General features: G+C 38.4%; 1 protein-coding gene across 5 annotated transcripts in view; it reads left to right on the forward strand.

The window, feature by feature from the left end:
• Positions 1 to 216: 216 nt before the first annotated feature.
• The window catches only part of USP42 (ubiquitin specific peptidase 42), a 71,732-nt gene continuing 52,377 nt past the window's right edge, over positions 217 to 19,571 (forward strand). For 2 of the 5 annotated variants that reach the window (XM_031941809.1, XM_031941830.1), the window contains exon 1: positions 17,683 to 17,762. The gene's annotated coding sequence lies outside the window, so the exon portion shown is untranslated. Of the gene's footprint in view, positions 372 to 17,682; positions 17,766 to 18,191; positions 18,886 to 19,571 lie in introns of those variants that run through there. The other 3 variants (XM_031941820.1, XM_031941814.1, XM_031941825.1) reach the window with 3 other exon arrangements.

Here is a 19,571-nt window from a genome sequence, read left to right on the forward strand (position 1 = left end):
ACAACTCTCTGACTGCCACTAGAACCCCATCACTCTTAATTAAAGGTCCTTTATTGTCCTTGATATTTAGATGAAAACTTGGAGCTCAAATTTACCAAGTAGGGGTATATATACATAATCAATTGAGGAATTATACAAATTATAAATAAGTGTATTTATAAATACACTGAGTATATAAATAAAATCTGTCTGCTGATAATCCTTGTGGCTTTACCTTTGCTATAGGAGAACTGATTCTCGGTGGTTTCTACTGTCTGAGGTGTTCCTAACCTTCAGTGAATTTATCTTCCCTTCAGTTTTCTTTGATTCTACAATCCTAAACCAACATACCTTTCTGAGAAAATTGTGACTTCTTCAAGAGTTCATCAGAGGTAAGTTGGATAGGATATAGAAGTATTGTAATATCTTGCTATAGTGGCTCACTCCTAAAACTGTGACATTGTAAGGATAAACTAGATGTTCAATTGACCAATTTCTAATCTGGTGGGCTCTCCCCCCACCCCTTCTTTAAATCCCCAGAATGTATCTGGAATCCTTGCACACAATAGAGACTTAAGTGTTGTTGAATTAAATCCTAGTTCAGACTGGGACTAATTGTGGCTTTAGGCTATAGCTATCACAAACTCTTATTTTCATTAGAACTTGTAGGAATGAGGCCATAGCAGAATGATTACTTACTTTATTTTATTTTTCAGCATCTTTTAAACATTTATTTTTATTTTCCCCAGTTACATGTAAAAATATTTTTGTTAAACATGTATGCTCATTTTTTTATTTCCATTTCCATATGAATCATGTTGGGAGAGAAAAATCAGAACAAAAAGGGAAAACCACGAGAGAAAAAAAGGTGAAAATAATATGTGTTGCTCTATAGTCAGTCTCTATAGTTCTCTCTCTGGATGCAGATGGCACTTTCAATCCAAAATTACCAAGTCCATCATAGTTGATTATTGCATAATCTTGCTGTTGCTGTGTACAATGTTTTCTTGGCTCTTCTTGCTTCATTCAGAATCAGTTCATGTACATTTTCCAGGCCTTTCTAAAATAAGCCTTTTTTGTAGAACAATAATATCCCATTACTTTCATATAGTACAACTTATTCAACCATTCCCCAACTGATGGCATATACTTATTTTTGAATTCCTTGGCACCACAAAAAGAGCTGCTACAAATATTTTTGCACATGTGGGTACTTTTTCTTCTTTTATGATTTCTTTGGGATCTAGACCCAGTAGTAGCACTGCTGGATCAGAGAATATGCAGTTTATAATTCTTTGAGCATAGTTCCAAATGGCTCTCCAGAATGGCTGGCTCAGTTTACAACTCCACCAACTATGCATTAGTATCCTAGTTTTCCCAGTCCCATCCAACATAATAGCATTACAGCACATCCAACAAAATTATAGCACTTACCTTCCATGGTTATTGTGAGGATAAAATGAGACATTTGTAAAACACTTAGCACAGTACTAAGTACATTATCTTTTTTGTCATCTTAGCCAATCTGAGAGGTGTGAAGTGGCACTTCAAAGTTGTCTTAAATTGCATTTTTCTAATCAATAGTGACTTAGAGCATTTTTTCATATAACTAGAAATGGCTTTAATTTCTTCATCTGAAAATTGTTCATATCCTTCAACCATTTATCAGTTGGGGAATGGCTTGTAGAATATTTTAAGTCTAGATCTAGATCTAGTTACCAAAAAAAGATAGGTTGGAATTAATAGCCTTTAATAGCTAGCAAGGAGGGATATTTTACCATTTTTCCATTTCAATAGACCTTACAAAGGCCCTCAACAGTCATGTTCTCCAATTCTCTCATCTTTTTTGGAGGAAACACAAACTTCTGAGAAGAGAATGACTTGCCCAAGGTTATGTACATAGCAAATAGTAAAGTGGGGATTCAAATCCAGGTTCTTTAATTCTAAATCCAACATTCATTTTAGTTTTAACCATTTCCCCTTTAAAATCAATTTCTATGCTTCCCATTTTCCCAAATGAAGCCCTAGGTCAATATTAGCTTTTTCCTAGCCAGAGGCAAAATATTTTAATTAATGAATCTGAGAAAAATATAGGACTTGCATAAGATTGTTACTTGAACACTTTATAAAGGAGTTAAAACACATTATCATAAATTCTGGCAATATTTCACTTTGAGTGTATGTAAGTAAAGAGCAGTTCTGGTAAATTAAAGTTAAGACTTTAAATTAGGACAAACAGAAGGAACATTTTTCATAAGTAAGGGCAAAAGAATTTTGTTTTCTCCATTCATAGTAGTATATTTTGCATATAAAAAATAAGTGATAACTTTTGAAAGAGTTTCTTTGTTTTCCTGAAGTTCTTTGAGATAAAATTTGCATGAGGAATTTGTGGGGGTTTTTTAGGGGAGGTTGAAGATTATGTGCAAAGTTGCTCCTTAAATAATTTACTTGCTGTTTAAAGAAGCATAATAGGCTTCCATCTTGTCATAGCCATTCATTCACAACATTCATTATCATTTATAAAATTCTTCCAATGGGATTTTAACAATTTTTTCTTCTGTCTGAGAGTTTAGTGAGTCTCAAAGAAACAAATTCATAGCTTCATAGAATCCTTTCCAGATTAGATGAACAGTTTCTTTTAGTCTCTGTAATTAGTGTCAATGAAAAAAAATTGTCTTTTGTAAATTTTGGCAATGAACCATATGCTAAGGTGAAATATTCTGTTTTTCTAGGCAATTAAAAAATTTAAAACTTAATGACTTTAATTGTAGTTGAGGCAGCTAGATGATGCACTGGATAGAGCATTAGACCTAAAGTCAAGAAGATTAGAGTTCAAATCCTACCTCAGACACTTATTAACTAGGTGACCCTGGGTAGGTCCCTTAACCTTTGCTTCAGTTTCCTCTACCATAATATGAAAATTATAGCATTTATTTTCCATGGTTATTGTGAAGGTAAAATGAGACATTTGTAAAACACTTAGCATAGTACTAAGGTTGTAGGTACTATATAAAAGCTTATTCCCTTCCTTTATCCCTTCTATATGTTTATTATTTTTACTTTCTCCTTATTCTGGCAGAAGATAGGAAGGTAGTTAGCCAAGAAACTGGATAGGAATGCAGATAAAACACCAAAAACTTGTACAGGAAATTAGCAGAGTTCTTCACTGGATGAGGATAAATTGGAAGTGTTAAGCAACAATGAGTTTGGGCTGTACTGCTCAGGTGGACCAATTTTAATTCAAAAGGGGCCTTCTGAGGACAAGAGACTACACTACTAAAGCCCAAATGAGAAAAACTCTCAGGAGATAGAAAATACAGGCCAAAACTAGGTCTGGGGAATCATAAATCAATTTAGATTAAATTAACTAGCAAGGGTAAGATACCTACTTATACACATTTCTAATTAACTGATTTATTATTTCTGAATTTGTTTTATACTTTTGCTTTCAAGTAAACTTTTAGACCTGATGGTGCAGATTTGATAAGGGATTCACCAACTGTTGGAGAGGGAAAGTCCAATTCAATCCAATAAACAGGTATTAAATACCATAAGCACTGTGCTAAGTGCTGGAGATACAATTAGGAAAAAATAGATAGCCTTTGTCCACAAGAAGCTTGCAGTCTAAGTGGGGGAACAAACATAAAAGGAGATAAAATGGGGGAATGTGATATTACATAGTACCTAGGTAGGGGTATTTTTGTTCTGTGGAGTTAAAACCAAGCAGAGCAGTAGATGTAGGGTGAGAATGAACTAAGTCTAGTTTCTGCCCTCTATGAAGGAAGGCATTGGGAGGAGTTTAATCTTCCTACCTCCAACCCTCCAATCTGAGGGGAGAGGAGGTTCAAAAAGATAGGATCAACCAAGGCTTAAATTAGCAGGTTGGTGGTGAGTTTAAAAATAATAAGTTTATCCTGGGAGGAGCATTTTAATTCTAACAGTTTAAACCAAACAGGGCAGTAGATTCAGAGTGGAGAATAGGTAGTCAGGGATAAGAAAAGTAGTCAGAAATTTAAAGGGGGAACCAGTAATTCTAGGTTCAGGTGGCTCTTCTATGTGAGAAAGAAAGCCAAAACAGAAAACTGTGGGTGCTTTGAGAATTTTAGAAATCGGAAAAAGGGACACCAGGACTATAGTCAAGGTCCTCAACAGAATGGGCATCCTCTGGGACTCAGCCAGGCTGCCATTTCCCTCTTCTCTCATTCTCCATCTTTCCAAGGTCTTCCCTTTAAGTTTCCCTTTTATCTAGTAGTTTGCTCACTTTCTCTGAGATTCAGTGAAGCCAAAACCTTCTAGGATTCATCTGAGCAACTCTTAGATGCCTTGAATTCTGCTTCAAGGACTGGAGGAGAAGTACTATGTGTATATTGCAAAAGAGGGAGGGAGGGAGAGAGAGAAGAAGGGAGAGAGGAAGAAAGAGAGAGAGAGAGGAGAGAGAGAGAGAGAGAGAGAGGACTTATAACCACAAAAATATTTATAGCAGCTTTTTTTCTGGGAGCAAAGAATTGGAAATTGATAGAGACAATGCTTATGTATTTAGTTCACACCTTTAAGAGAGTTCACACATTAGAGTTCACACCTTTAGAGAGCATATATAAGCTAGGAGCTTGAACTAGGATTGACTTTGGGAGATTCACATGTCAGAAGCCCACTAGAAGCTCATTCAGGAGAGCTCTTGCAACCAAGGAGAGAGATAGGCCTCTAAGAAAGCTAACCAGGCTCCAGGAAGGAGACAAGACTTTGAAGGAGACAATAAAAGATCTGGACTTACAATTCCTGGCTGCATTTGAGGTGATTATTACTCTGAACTGAAACAAAGGCTGCTCCCAGAAGCCCCTCAAGAAACCTGCACCCAGAGAACATTATATTTGAGAGAAGAGAACATTACAAATTGGGGAATGGCTTTACAAATTGTGCTATGCAATTATGATAGAATACTGTTGTGTCCTGCCGGGATTATTAAAATATTGAGTCCTGCTTTCTAGAATCCCCAAGTTGGGGTGACAGAACATACTGTTGCTTTCTAGAGCCCCCACGCCGGGGTGATTAAAATATACTGTCTTAGTGGAGAAATGATGAGGCAGGACTTCCAAGGATGGTGGAAAAATGGAGTCCATTTATTCCAAGGACTTTCCCTTTTTTATACCTTCATACCCTTATGTAACAAAAACAACACTGAGCACATGCCCAATATATACTGCACATGCAGGATCACATAAACAATTTGTTACTGTATGCAGTTTGCCACCTGGTATCCCTCTGCTTCAATCACAACACAGGTTGTCACCATCCTCTTACTTCTCAGGAAGGCCGAGAGCCCTTAGGGGAGATGGGGAGCTGAACCAGACATTGTCAGCAGGTTTCCTCTGGGCTGATGGGTCTTATACCTTACCCAGAGTTCCCCCACTGTCTGTGACCCTCTACAAAATACTAGTGTGCTATAAGAAATGATGAAGAGGATATTTTCATAAAACCTGAAAAGACTTTCATGAACTGATGAAAAGTGAAATATGCTATATACAAAGTAACAGTAATACTTTGACAATTAGCTTTGAGTGACACATAACTATTTTCAGCAATACTGATCCAAGACAACTCTCAAGGACTTATGATGAAAAATGTTATACATACTTAGAGAGAGAACTGATGGTGTCTGAAGGCAGATTGAAATACTTTTTTTAAATTTTATTTTTCTTGAGGGGTTTTTTTTGGAGGTCTTGTTTACTTTCGCAACATGACTATTATGGAAATATTTTTCATGACTATACATGCATAACCTATATTGAATTACTGATTCTTAGTGTGGTTGCAGGAGTGGAGAGGAAGGAAGGGAAACAATCTGAAACTCAAAATTTAAAAAATTAATGTTAAAAATATGTAACTGGAAAAATAAAATATTAAATTTAAGATGAAGAAAGAAAGTGAAAAAAGGACTGGGGGAGACAGAAAATGGAAAATCAGGACTCTTGTAATTCCTGTTGCTCCTAGAAACTGTAGGGATGGCATGGGGGGGGGTTGTTTTTCAAGGCTTTTGCTTTTCATCTCTTAGAGACTTGGCAAATTATTAATCAGTCAGTCAGGATTTATTTATCACTTAAGGCACTTAGTACCAGACACTGGCCTGTTAGGAGTACAAATACAAAGCAGAAAATTGTTAGTGGAGTTGTGAACTAATCCAGTTATTCTGGGGAGAAATTTGGAACTATGCCCAAAGGGTTGTAAAACTGTGGAGACCCCTTGATCCAGCAGTACCACTACTGGGTCTGTATCTTAAAGAAATCATAAAAGAGGGGAAAGGATCTACATATAAAAAATATTTGTAGCAGTTCTTTTTGTGGTGGCAAGGAATTGGAAATTGAGGGGATTCCCATGAACTGGAGAATGATTGAATAAGTTGTGACATATGAATGTAATGGAATATTATTGTTGTGCAAAAATTTTCTAACTTTGGATTAATTATTTTAACCAACAGAAGGAAATGGTATGAATTGGTTATAGATACTATGTACATGATATGGCAAAGATAGTGAATTACCACTTTGGCTTATTTTTTTTTTTCTTTTTTGCTAGTCTTATATATGGCTAATCCATTGGTGCCTTATTTTAATTAGAATTTACATTAAAGATATTTTTTAACCACACTTAAAGATGTAGTAGCTAAAAGCAAAGGATACAGATTGCCTTCTACTGATGTTCTGTATCATTCATTCATTCATTCATTCATAAAACATAAAATCTTGGGTTGCCTTAGTTTCCTGGCTTTTCTACAATGCCATAAAGCATTTGTTCTTATAACAACAAGGATAGAGCCAAAAGTATCTCCCCTTTCCACCATAATGAAGAAAATTGACTTCTGGAAAAGAATTACTGGACTTTAGTATTCTTTCAGAAAAAAAATTAATAAATGCAAACTCTAACCCTTAGTGATGATTAATTTGGGGATAGTAACCATGTCTACATGAAAGGAAACATGACAACAAAGTTAAGGCATATAATTGACTTTATCTTGTACCTACAGGAGTCGTTGACTTAAATATCCAAATCTCAGATATCCGCTATACGATATTTAAAGAGAGCATTTCTTTCAAAACACCTATATCCTGGGTTTGATTGGGCTGAAGGAAGTTTTCCTGCCAAACCACTTTTTTTTTAAGCCATAACAGAATTTATCAAATGTTTTAATTTAAATTTTAAAGTGATATCCCTACTTGGATGGATGTATTTTGAAGTGTATGTTTTGTCAAAAAAAAATAGAAATTGAGGAGATGCCTCATTGTTCTCTGGGGAATGATGAGCAAAATGCTCTCAGGGAAAAAAATTGGAAAATAAAACCATGTTCACCATGAACAAAGTGAAATATACTATATACAAACTAATAGCAATATTCTGGAATGACCAACTGTAAATGACTTTGTTCTTCTCAGTGGTACAGTCATCCGCAACTACTCCTAAAGATTTATGATGAAAAATCCTATCAATACCCAGAGAAGGAACTTTTTTGTATCTAAATACAGATCAAAGCACTCTCTCTCTCTCTCTCTCTCTCTCTCTCTCTCTCTCTCTCTCTCTCTCTCTCTCTCAACACATACACACACACTTTTCTTGAGGGTTTTTATTTTCATTAGAGTGGGAGATTTATGTTTTCTTTCACAGCTAGACTTTTATGGAAATGTTTTACATAACTTCATATGTGGTTTCTTCATTGTGGATGGGGAAAAGAGAGAACCTAGAACTCAAAAATCTTAAAAATACATGTAAAAATTGTTTTGAATGTAACTGGGGGAAAAATATTAAATAAATCAATCTTAAATGAATAAAAGTCTAGATCAGATATACAAATACCCAGAAAAAAATATTCTTTCAACTTTTAAAAAAAAGAAAGAAGAAATGTATAGTACTTGTGGCAGTACTTACAGATAGTCCTGGAATGACGCTCTTCCATTCAGGATATCTCCTGTTGGCTCCCCTGGAATACCTGTAGTCCAGTTCTGACATACCTTCTCTATCTTTAGTTACTTATATACCACTTCCTCAGTCTCAGAATGCTAGTTTTGCTAGTTACTCTGCGATAAATGTGAAGGTGCCAGGAGGAGGAAAGATCTTAGAATCCAACAAAAAAGATCACAGACCAAATTCCTAACAATTTAGTAATGTTTTCTTTGAGAGAGGTTCAGGCAGAGAGTTCTCTACTATTGTGTAGCTAATTAGGAAGTAATTATTGTAGATGTATGGGGGCAAGTTTCTTTCATTTTCATTTTCTGTTTATTGGTATATGTCATCTAAAAGCAAATATATCACTAATGTCATTTTCATCTTCATTGAACTTTTAGGTGAGGCAAATTGAATTTTTCCTATTTTAAGTTTTGTATTTTCAGTAATTTGTTTTTCATATGTTTTCATATTTTTTAGCCTTACAAAGATTTCATCCTTTGCCATCCCATCAATTCCCATTTTTGCTTGCCTCATAAAATCTAGTGGACTGTGAAGAAGTTCCAAGGCTGAAGCTTGATTTCATGTATTTCAAGTTTGCTTTTATCCCCCAGAGATTTTAAACTGTTCTGTCTTGCACATCAGCACAACATAACATGTACATGAAGTCTTCAACCTTGCAGAAATCTTAGCTTTGAATATAGTTAATGAACTTGAGAGGCAAAAATCACTTTTAAATTTAGTTTTTTTTTTCATAATTGATATTAACTTAGAACACATCCTCTGGAGAAATATAATAGCAAATTGATATCATACCTTCTGAAGGAAAGTAAACTTTTCCTCCTCCCTATTATTTCCTTAGATTGAAATGTAGGATATATGTTGGGAGCATTTGTGAACCATCACAGAATGAGTCTGAATGCCTAATATAAAGATTCATTTATCTTACTACTTTATTAACTCACAAAGAGGAACATAAATCAGTGGAATGGCCCTAACAGACTACCTAATCTGCTAGATGTAGAAAGAACGAGGAAAACAATATGCAACTTAGAAAAATCAATTATTGACTTTACCCTGAAAAGTAAAATACTTATATTGTTTTCTTTGGTTTAAATATAAACTCTTAACTAGCTGGGGAGTGGGGAAGTAGACATAAACTTTAGTCAAGGATCAACATATGAACACTTACATATTCATGGATCTATTTCTTTCAAAATACCTCCTTTGAGGTGTATTGAGAATTTTCTGGCAGCCCATGGCGTAGTGGTAAGAGAATTCCTGCTGAGCAATTTTTTCTTTACAAGTTAAGATCTTACAGAATTGCCTATACCAGATGATCAAGAAATAAAATAACTTGCATAGATTTACAGAGTTTATAGAAAGGAGGAATTTGAACACAGGTCCTGCTTTCAAGGCTAAGCTCTCTCTTCCATACCATATTCTCTCTCATTGATGTCATACAGAGAATAGGTGAAACAGGAATTCACATCATATATTCACAAAAAATACACAGACATCCCACCCCCTTCCCATTGCCCCTTAATAAATTATGACAGGAAGATACTTTCTTCACTTCTCTGTAATATCCTAAGAGTGCTGTTGCCCACATAAGCTATTCGAGCACTCTAATGCGGTTCAGACTGCTTGCTGCAGAGGGAACCTGTCTATGGAAAGTGAAATGGAATGTAAAATTAGAATCAAAATAGTGTAAATTCAATTGGGAAATGTTGGCAAGCTACACAAACCTCAGCTGAATTTTAAAAAGTAGAAAGAGGAAGTCTGAAAGATGGGGAGATTTTTTTGTACTACTCAAACACAGCAGTGGACACTTTTCAGGTTGCCTGTATGATTTGACTTTGTAAAACCCTTTTCATTCTGCACTTAATCATCTGAGAAAGCCACTCAGAAAAGTCAAATAATATTTTATAGCAACTCAATCCCACAGATGTTCTGCATGTGTAATAATCCTGGAAGTCAATGAAAATGAAGTGCAGTGTTGATGAGTTGTAAAGGGATTTCTTTTCAAAATTTCAATATCCTACCAAGGTGTGAAGGAGGGGTAAGTTGTGGTGTTGACTTCAAAGGTAGGGGACAAAATTGGGGTTGGGGATAAATCCTCCTTTTTTGGAATTTTCCCTTATGTTTAATTCAAATACATCAATGCAAACTCTAAATAGACCAGTAGAGGGCCTTTGAAACCCAATATAAAAGGACTGCTTCCCTAAAACTTCAAGCACATACACAACACAGGACAGGTCTTGACTAGATGTGCATTTTCATTTTACTTTGTCAAATCTGTGGTTGTAGCACATCCGGTCAGAAACATGGCAAATCTCCCTAGTTCTCTAGTTATCTTTTACAAAGATAAGCAAATGAATAAATACATAAATAATAGATGAATGAATGAATTTGCAGCAGAGATGAGTTGATGGATTCAGAGTATCTTTAATTCCTTCAAGATACTGTCCAGGAATTGCTTCTTCTGACTTTGTTGAAAAGCTGTTTAACGAAGAAGGCTGAGACAAATTCTTGGTATTTGATTTTTTTATTTAATATTTTTCCCCAGTTACATTCAAAACAACAAAAATTTTATGTTTGCTTTTAAATTTTTTGAGTTCTAGGTTCTCTTTATCCCCATCCACAATTAAGAAACCACATGTGAAGTTATGCAAAACATTTCTAAAAAACCTAAGAAAAATTATTAAAGAAATAAAGAGTTTTTTCGGTTCCTGAATGCAGATTGAAAGAGCTCTCTTCAGTATCTATTTAGAAAATGGAGATATTTTTGAGGTTAGGTGAAAGTGAAAGTTTAAAAAAAAAAGTCTTGCCTTTTCTTGTGAGAAAAGAAATGTCAGTTCTGCATAGCTTCTGAGAGTCGCAAATAAGTGTTGTAGTTGGAGCTGGAAGACCTTGGTTCCAATACTAGCTCTGTTACTTAGTAGCAAAATAGTCAACTTCTCTGATATTCAGTTTCATTATCTATAAAAGGAATAATAATTACACCTGTACTCCCTATCTTTTAGTCAATGTGAGAAAAGTGCTTTTATAATCCTTAAAAGTGCTCTACAATATGTAACTTTAAGCTCTTCTCCCTAAGAGGACCAGACTTCCCAAACTATCTCCTTATTAAACGTTTGATTTTTAAAGACTTGTACTGGTGGACAGCTCCCAAGAAATGTCTTGGCAAGAAGCCCAGAGCTAAATTCAGGATTGGTTAGTAGGTAAACTATTAATTGTAATAAATTTTAACACCTAAGCTAAGCTAGGAATATGAGAATTCTTTCCAGAAAAAAAAGCAGCATAATTCAAGACCCTTTTCTTTTTCCCTAAAACCTTCTTCTCTTCCTAACTTCCCCATTTCTATTAAAAGCTGCATCCTCAACCTTCTCTTTCTCACTCTTCATGTTTAATCATTTGCCACAGTATATAACATATATGTTAACTTCTCTACATTCACATGGCCACTACCCTACTTCAAATCCTCTTCTCTTGTTATCTAGACTATTGAAATTTCCTCCTACTTGGTCTCCTCATCTAGTCCCTCCCCTCTGCAAACCATCCTCCACAGCTACAAATTGACATTGCTTTATTTTACTTTTTAAATTATAAATTTTTAAGAAATATTAAAAAAATTTTTTTTGGTTTCCAAATTCTCTCCTCTCCAGCTCCTACCCAACTTACTGAGAAGGCAAGTAATATAATATCAATTATATATGTGAAATCATGCAAAATATATTTCCATATTAGCTCTGTCACCAAAAAAGCAAGAAAAATAAAGTGAAAAAATTACACTTCAATTTGCACTCAGAATACATCAGTTCTCTCTCTGGAGATATACAGAATTTTTCATCATGAATTTCATCTCATAATTATCATGGATCAAACATATTCCTTTGAAAATTTTGTTATTATGAACTTTGACAGAAATGAACATTTTCATATACAAAGAACAAAAAAAAGAAAATTGTATATGAAGCAAAAAATCCATTGCATGCAGTTATTTTTTAAAACATAGTCAATTTAACAAATTAGTTCCAATACTGTCCTGCTTGTTTTTTTTGTGTCCTTCTGGACTTCCTTTTATTTTTGAATATATTTTTAAAGTTTTTTCAATTTTTGGTTCACAAATTGATATTCCTTTCCCTCTCATTTAATAGTATTTTAATTTTTTCAATTTCACATAGTTTACAGCATTAATTTTGGCAAGATTTTGAGTTCCAATTTTTTTCTCCCTCTTCCCTTCCCCCAGATGGCAAACAGTGCAGTATAGGTTATACATATACAGTCATATTGAACATACTTACACATTAGTCTTGTTGTGAAAGAAGAATGAGAACAAAAGGGGAAAACCATAAGAAAGAAAAAAAAAGTGAAAATAGAATGTTTCAATTTGCATTCAGACTTCATTAGTTTTCTCTGAATGTGGATAGCATTTTCCATCATGAATTTTTGGGAATTGTCTTAGATCACTGTATTGCTGAAAGAGCTAAGTCTTATCAAAGTTAATCACTGAACAATGTCATTGTTATTGTGTACAACCTTGGTTCTGTTCACTTCATGCAGCATCAGTTCTTGTAAGTTTTTCCAGGTTTTTTTTTTTAAATCTGCCTGCTCATCATTTCTTATAGCACAATAGTATTCCATTACATTGATATACCACCATTTGTTCAGCCATTCCTTAATTGATGGGCATCCCCTCAATTTCCACTTCTTTGTTACTATCAAAAGGGCTGCTATAAACTTCTTTGTACATAGGGGTCTTTTCCACTCTTGATGATCTCATTAGTATACAGACCTAGTAGTGGTATCACTGGATCAAAGGGAATAGCAAAATTTTATAGCCCTTTGGGCATAGTTCCAAGTTACTCACCAAAATAGTTGAATCAGTTCACAACTCTACCAACAATGTATAAGTGTTCCAAACAAAGTGATATTCCTAAAGAACAGGCATGCCTTTTTATTTTCCTCAAGAAGCTTCAGTTGCTCCCTCCTGCTTTATTTGGTAAAATAAAAACTTTTCTGCTTGGATTTTTAATGCCCTCTACAAGTCAACTCTATCCTACCTTTCCAAGCTTATTCAGTGTTGCCAATTCTGGTCTACTTGATGCTCCACATACAAAATATTCACTCTCCCATCTCTAGTCCTCTTCACAAATTGTCTATTGTTTGGAAGTCATCTTCGTCCACTTTCTCCTTGTAGAATCCTTAGCTTACTTCAAAACTCAATCCAAGTGCCAGTAGAGGAAGGCTGTCCTGATCCCAGCAGTTGGTTAGCACCTCTGGAATTTATTTCATATTTTTGTTGTTTTTATTCGGTCATTTTCAGTCTTATCTAACTCTTCATGATCCCATTTGGACTTTTCTTGGCAAAGATGCTTGTGTGGTTTGCCATTTCCTTTTCTAATTCATATTATGGATGAGGAAGCTGAGGCAAATAGACTTAAAAGACTTGCCCAGTATCACAGAGTTAAGCAAGATTTGAACTCAGGTCTTCCTCTCTCCAGGATCAGCACCCTATCCACTATATACTTTGTATATATTTTGAGTTTACTCTTCTGTGTTTGTGTTGATTTCCCTTTAATATAATGTACCCTCCTTGAAGACAGTGGCTGTTTTGGTTTCCTGTTTGTATTCCTTCTCCCAATCTAGCATGTTGCCATGGGATATTGTTAATACTTAATAAATGCTTCTTTAATTAACAAAGTTGACCAAAAGGAAAAGTTTCTAAGTCCAAATACTTTGTGGTGGGTAACATTTAAAATACTAAAGAGTTGAGACTTTTCTGTTGCACTCCTCATTTTGGGATCATGACACCCTAAACCTAATCTGCTCATTGTATTGTAAGTTTCTTGAAGGAAAGAGACTGCATCATGTCATTAGCACCCAGAACAGTGCACTGCACACAACAGGTATGCTTAATAATTACTTAGTAAAATCACATAACAGGCCAAGTGTTCTATAAGTTATTCCCTGAGTTTGTCTTTCTCTGAGCATTCTTGAATGTAAGCTTCAAATGTACTCCATTCCTCTTCAATTTGCCTTGAGATTGTTCTCCCCGGTCAGGGACCAATTTGGTTATCTTCTCCTTCTCAACTAAGTATTCTCTTCCCTCCCCATAAAAAGGATCTTTATCCTCCAATAAACTAGAATTCTTTGTGTTTTCACACCTTGCCTTATTTACATGTTTCTGCTAGCAAGTCATATTTTAGATTAAATTATAAGTACCTGTAGGGGAAGGGCTCTGTTGTTTTTCTTTTTCTTTTTTTTTTTTAATTTCCAGTACCTAGCGTTATTCAAGAAATTTGGACTTTGGTGGAGTTTGAGAATTGGGTTTTTATTTGATTCACATCATCAAACTAGTTTTACAACCCATCTTTGCTTCACTGGATGGTTTATTTTACAGTAAAATTCAATTAAGAATCACAGGATTGGGGCAAGCTAGGTGCTGCAGTGGATAGAGCACTAGCCCTGAAGTCAAATCTGGCCTCAGGCACTTAACAACGCCTAGCTGTGTGACCTTGGGCAAGTCACCTAATTCCAATTGCCTCATCGAAAAAGAAACAAAAAAGAATCACAGGATCTCAAATTTGAAAAGACCCTGGAGGCCATCTAGCCCAACTATATCTTTGAATAAGAATCCCTCCTACTATGTTCTTGATGAATAGTTATCTGGTCTCTGGTAGAAGATTTCCCAGTGAGGGAGGGGACAGTCCCCATTACTCCCTAAAGTGGCCAGTTCCACTTTTGGACACCTCTAATTATTGTGTTTTACTTCAAATTTTTTGATAACTCAGCATTTCTTCTGGAATGGAAGTTAAAAATGGCACTAGATTTAAGCATTCAAAATACCTGCATTATCCAGTTTATTCTGGGTTTGTTAAAGATTTATTAAGGCTTTATATAAGCATTGCGCTAAACTGGGGAAAACAAAGATAGACAAACATTCCCTGCCCTTAAGGAGCTGACATTCCATTGAGAAGGATACAACAGATGAGTGCAATTCTGGGAGATCTGAGGAAACAGAGAACTCTTTAACAATTACTGGAATTAGGGGAGGCACCTGAGCTACACTTGGAAGGAAATGGATTGTGAGAGATAAGAAATCTGGAAGAAGGGTTTTCCAAACTTGGCCATAGAGGTAAATGACCTATAACAAAGGTAAAATTCAAATAGAAATAAGGTGCCTTAGCCCCTGCAGGCTGAATAGTGACTAAGAAAACCACAAATTACTATTATCTACAATTTATTGTATGTGTTGTTAAATACAGTATTTCCCTATTACATTTTAATCTGTTTCAATCTACACTGGGGATTATTGTCTGCCTCCTCAGCAACTTGCTTGACAATTTCTGGCCCACTCATTGTAGAGAGGCAGCAGAGGCTGTGCCAAGTTTGAAGAATAGCTTGGCCAGAATGTAGAATGGTTGAAGAAGTACAATGTGAAAAAAGGCTAAAGGAGTGGTATGGAGCAAAATTGCAGAGGGCCTTACATATAGGGTTTCCTTTTTTTTTGTGTGTGGGTGTCATGAACCCCTTTGATGGTCTAGTGAAACCTATGGACCTCTTTCTTCTAGAAATATTAAAAAAATAATAAGGGAAATATCGAATCTGTAATAATTACTTGATTGAATTTAGAAGGTACTTGATGCTGACCTAAGAAATGAGCAATTATTAAGTGTCTGCTAGGTACCAAGCACTGTGGTTAATGCTGGGATATCAAAGAAAGTCACAGAGACAGTTCTTGCTCCCAAATCCAAATTTTAATATTTAGGAGTATCCAGAGAGCATCCATCCTCAATATGATTGTATCTACCATGCAATAAGCTGATGTTCTTTGTTCTATTGAGAAGAGAAAAATTCTATAAGGGAAAGAGTATATTGGAATCAGGGAAACTGGCTTCTTTATTCATTTGAAGTTAACCCTGGGCAAGTCAATATTAATTTATCACTAATTAATATCAGTAATGCAAATCAATATTTTCATTTACCTACCTCATAGTTGCAAACCTTAAAACACTACTGAAATGTGAGTAATTATAGATGAGATTTCCTGTGATTTACCTAAATCACTTCAGATAATTGTAAAGCAAATGTTACTATTTTCATACTTATTTCCATCTTCCATATGTACTGATTTCGTGGTAAAGCCAATTACCTTCTAGTCTTTGAATTTTACTTTTACAATCAACCATTTCCCCAAATTCTTCATGACTTTAAAATATTTTTTTCCAAGGGAAAAACCCTTGCAAACACAAGTTTTGGGGGAACGGTTTGAAACTGTAAAATGAAGACATCTGATTACATACAGCAGGAGTTTTTAATCTCGGGTCTTCAATCTATAAGTAGATTTCACGGAGTCTGTGTATTTGAATGGGGAAAACATCCTACATCTTTATTTTCATTAACCTCAAACTAAAAGTTAGCCATTTCTTCGAATTATTTGTGAGAAAGGGACTATAGATTTTTTGACAAATGAGACCCAGGATACACAACACACGCACAGAACAACTCCAGAACTCGTCCATTTCCAGAGAGAGAATCTTTTGACTCCTAAACATGTTATATCTCCATGACACACCACGTAGAAAGTTAACTTTTCTTCAAACAAAACTTTGATATATAGGAAATGGCGCAAAATATATTACTAACTGGATTTTCAAAGAAGCCTTCAGTCAGAAAAAAATGATCAGCATTGTCGATTCTTTCTAACCCTGCCTCTACATTCCCGCGTTCCGTTCCGCCAGAACCCACGGGGTGGGCGTCAGTACAGCAGTTTTCTCGAGGAGGAGGGTATGTGTGGCTTCGTGCGTGGGGGGCGTAGAAGGGGGAGACGCCTCTCTCCCACGGCCTGCCTTTTGTTTCTTGGGATAATCGCCTCGGAGCCCCACTAGAAGGGGTAGGTGGGATCCTCGCACCAAACAAAGAACGCGGGGAAGGGCGGAGAGGGTATTTCTAAGTTGGGCCGGGGAACGAAGGGCAGCGCTCTGTGTGAGCGCAACCCGTGCGACCTCGTCCTTCCCCCCCACCCCCCGCCCCGAGGGCGGCTAATCGAGGCGACTGGGAAATCAGGAAGAGCGCTTGCAGTACACTCTTCCAGACCGAGCAGAAGGCTCTGGGGCCGGGAGAAAAGCCGGAAGGTAGCGGCGGCGGCCGCAGCCGCAGCTGCTCCTGCTCTTTAAAGGGCAACTTTAAAGGGGAAAAGAAACACACGCACACATACGCACGCACACCCGGGGGCAGCAGCGGAGCCGAAGGACGCCGGGGGCGTGGAAAGGAGCGATCTTTGCTCGCTGTCCGGGAAGGGTGGCCGTGACTCGGGAAGGCTCTCGGTGCAGGTCGGACGCTTAGGAAACGGCTTCACGATTTTCACCTCTTCCTTTGCCGCCGTTGTCGCCCCTGGCGTGGGAGGGCTCCTAGGACGTGTCTCCTCAGCGTTCGCTCCACTTCCTCCTCCAGAGGGCTCTGGCACTTTGACGACCTTCCCCTCCCTCTAGGAGGGATGGAGGCGGGGGGAATCTCTGGCCCGTTACTTACTTGAAGCTCCACTTGAGCTACCGCCTCTTAGCCGCGGGGCTGGCGGCGCGCCGGGCTACACAGCGGAGTTGGCGTGCCGCGGCGCCCCCTGGCGGCAAGAGTGAAGCACTGTCGCCGGCGCCGGCTCCTGACCCGGAGGAGGCGGCGGCGGCGGCGGTGCCCGGATGGAGGCACGTCATTGTCCCCCGCCGGGCGGTTCAGGCTGTGTGCGGCGGCGGCGGCGGCGATAGCAGCGGCGGCAGCGGCAGCAGCAGCAGCGGAAGAGGGGGCGGCGGCGACGGCCGGACGGGGATGGAGGGAGTGAGGAGCAGAGCCAGGTAGTCGTAGCCGCTTTCTCTCTATGCTTTTAGACGATTTGTCCTTCCCCGCCGAAGGGGACTCCCCGGGGAGTAGGGTCGGGGCGCTGGGTGGTGTGTGTATGTGTGTGTGTGTGGGACACCCTGGACCCTCAGCCTCCGCCTCCATCCCGGTTCCGACCTTAGCCTGGCCCGGCTCTGGCAGAGGTCCCGCCGTTTCCCCCTCAGGCGTGGGGGAGATGGTGGTGGTTGGGGCAGCCGCGGCCTTTCCCCGCCCAGGTGTGGGGCGGGGAGGGGGCGCCTCAGCCCCCGCTCCCGACCGAGGCGCGGCCGCCGCCCCCTCGCCCCGGCTCAGGGAGGGGGAAGGGGCCTTCCCCCCCCCCCCCCCCCCCCCCTGGGGGGGCGCCGCCGGGGGGGCCGGGCGCGGGGACAGGGGGGAACCCCCCCCCCCCCCCCCGTCCCCTTTTTCTCCCCCTTCGTTGCCATGGACACTGCTCCTTAATGGTTGTCCCCCTCCCCACTTCCTCCGTCCCGCTTCATCTCCACAAGCTCTTTTCCTTGGGGGTACCAGGTGGGGGTTAGAGTGGTTGGGTGACCTGGGGTCCGGGCCCTGGGATGGGTAGGAGGAGGCTGAGCCCGCCCCCGGCTAACTAGGTTCACCGGCAGGGCGGCTGCTGCTAGGCCCCAGAGCCGGTATCTTTCCCCAGGGTGGGCGTGTGCTGGAGTAGCTTCGGCAGCAGCTGGGAGGAAGGAGGGGGTATCCTCTCCCTGCACCCCGCTAGGTCTGCTCCGCCTCCTTCCTCTCCTCAGCTTGATGCCTCCCCTCACGTTCTCCTCAGTGTCTCCTATCCCTATCCTCTACACCCCCCCCAATTTTACCGCCATCCTCCTTTACGCGTGTGCTCCCCCGACCCAAAGCGCCCCCTCTTCTCGACTCTATTCTCTTCTGCTCCACCCCCCTCCATTTTTTTCTAGGGGGAAAAATCCCCACCCTTATCGCTTGGCCCTCCTCTATTTAAGCTAGTTTGCCCTTGTGTGAACTATAGAGCCCCTGCTTGTATTGCTCAGGGTTTTGTGTATATAATTTTCCAACGGCAGCAGAAAAGAAGAGATGGAGAAAGGGAAGGAAAGCAGTGTAATACGGGTGAGTGTGAAGCGCGTGTTTAGGAACACCACCACCACACACCTTGTTTAATCATGCTTTTTTAAAAAACGGGCATCGACTGCCTCTACAATCTATCTTATTCTTTATATTATTTAAAGTTATACCGAGAATACTTTTTTTCTTCAGATAAAAATGGAGGGGGGGGGGAATGGCTACCCTATGTGATGTAAATTTTGAAATGAAGACTTCGTAGAATAAAAATCATGTAACCTGGGTCCTTGTATTTGAATTTAATAAGTTTACATAAGGTTAGGGCCATTGGAATTTCAGTTCTTGATTTTGCTAAACAGTTCTGTTTATTTTCAAGTTCTTATGTTGACATCCAGTTTGCTTGTTTATGGGAAAGCATGGTGACTACTATAGGAATGTTATTTTAATGTAGTTATTTTAAAGTCAGTCAGTCTTACAACAGTATTGTGTTGGTCACTCATCTTTAAGTTAGGCCTATTGTTCTGGATAAAGATAATATGATGTAGTTAATTTTTGTGATGTTTCTGTTTACGGGATTTCTAAATTAGAAATTCCATCTTAATTTTTTCAAAACTATAAACTTTTAATTATACAAAAGATGAATTCTATACTTTTACTGTTTATTCATTGAATAATCAATTTCACTTATGTTTTCACTTAAAGTCACTTTCACTTTCCTTTTGTAATTACTTAAA

Source organism: Sarcophilus harrisii, chromosome 1, assembly GCF_902635505.1.
Source record: "Sarcophilus harrisii chromosome 1, mSarHar1.11, whole genome shotgun sequence".
NCBI classification, from domain to species: domain Eukaryota; kingdom Metazoa; phylum Chordata; class Mammalia; order Dasyuromorphia; family Dasyuridae; genus Sarcophilus; species Sarcophilus harrisii.